We start from the raw sequence: 1,920 nt of genomic DNA, 5'->3' as shown, positions 1-1,920 counted from the left end.
GTTCCTAAAAAGGACGGTAAGGTTCGTTATGTGGTGGATTTCAAACGTACGCTGAATCCTCAGCTTCGGGTGGATTATTATCCTTTACCAACCCCGAGGGGTGGATAACTCCTGAATTGGGTGTACAAATTTCAAGAATTGAATTTGAATTAGCTCAAATTAGCTTGAATAGAATTTGAATTGGACTGTATTGGTTGAATTGGTTTTGAATTGGTTTGAATTATTGCGATTTTATGTTACTGAATTAGCGTGAATTGGCTTGAATTGGCTGAACATTGTCTTGAATTGGACTGAATTAGTTGAATTATTTTTGAATTAGTTTGAATTAGTTTTGAATTAGTTTGAATTAGTTTTGAATTAGTTTGAATTAAATTGAATTGGTCTGAATTGGTTTGAATTGGGCAGAATTAGGGGTGTACACTTGGCAGGGGAGTTATCCACCCCTCGACCAACCCCCGAACATGTTTTCTCTAATCTTGCCAACGGCAAATATTTCACCAGCTTGGACCTTAATGACGCTTACACGCAATTGACCCTCCACCCTGACTCCCAGGACTTGTGTGTGGTGAATACACACAAAGGTCTTTTCAAACTTACTCGTTTGATTTATGGAGTTAATTCGGCAGCTGCAATCTTTCAGTCCACCATGGACTTAATTCTAAAAGACTTACCCGGGGTGATTTGCTACTTGGACAATATTCTTATTAAAGGTGAAGATTTACCTGATATTATCTCCAAAACTTACTTGGTGCTAGCAAGACTTGAAAAACATAATGTAATGTAATGTAAGATTAGATAAATGTTTATGGTTTGTAGAACAACTCGAGTTCTTAGGGTTCTCTATATCAGCTCTAGGTCGGGCTCCTTGTCCTAGTTTATATGAGGATATCCTAACCTGTGCACCTCCCAAGGACCTAAAGCAATTACGCTCATTCCTGGGTATCATCAATTTCTATTCAGAATACCTTCCTATGTTTTCCACCATCGCTAAACCTCTAAGATTACTAACATGTAATGATACACCCTTCATTTGGTCAGAAGATTGCCAACTAGCCTTTGATCAGACCAAAAATCTCCTTTAAGTCCAGCCAACTTCTCATGCATTTTGATCCCAACTTACCTATCCTTCTTAGCACTGACGCTAGTCCAGTAGGTGTCGGCTGTGTTCTGGCACACGTCATCAAATCAAATGGGAAACCCGTAGAGAGACCTGTTAGCTTTGCTTCAGCTACCCTTACTCCAGCCCAGCAAAATTATGCTCAGGTGGATAGGGAAGCCTTCGGCGTTATATTCGCCGTTACCAAGTTTTATAAATTTCTACGGGGTAGAGAATTTACGATAGCAACAGATAATTCAGCAGTTCAGAGGATCTTGAGTCCCGATAAAGGATTACCCCTTAGGACCAACCACAGACTCCAGCACTGGGCAACCATTCTTGAAGGATTTCAATACCAAATTGAACACCGTAAGTCAGCTCTCATGTCTGTCCCAGATGCATTGTCTCGTCTGCCATCCTCTGTTACCTTGCACTATCTCAATATTTCTATCAAACCCCCTATCCCCGTAGACGTCATCTCAGAACACTCTCTACCTGATCCCATCCTTTCTAAAGTTTTTGATTACACTCTTCACGGTTGGCCTCAAAAAAATCCATTCCCTAACCATGCAGAACTCACTATTTATTTTAAGCAAAAAGATGAGCTTTTCATTCAGCAAAAATGCCTCATGATGCGCAATCGAGTCGTTGTCCCCCACCCTTGCGAGGTCAAGCTTTAGCAATTTTACATATGGGACATCCGGGAATAGTCATAACTAAAATGTTAGCTTGATCCACATTTTGGTGGCCTAGTCTTAATTCTGAAATCGAAAATCTTTGTTCAAATTGCTTACCTTGTGCTAAAATTAATTTAAAGCCTAAAT

The sequence above is a fragment of the Frankliniella occidentalis genome, unplaced genomic scaffold (genome assembly GCF_000697945.3).
Source record: "Frankliniella occidentalis isolate FOCC.00 unplaced genomic scaffold, Focc_3.1 Scaffold141, whole genome shotgun sequence".
NCBI lineage: Eukaryota > Metazoa > Arthropoda > Insecta > Thysanoptera > Thripidae > Frankliniella > Frankliniella occidentalis.
Note: the sequence above shows the minus strand (reverse complement) of the source record.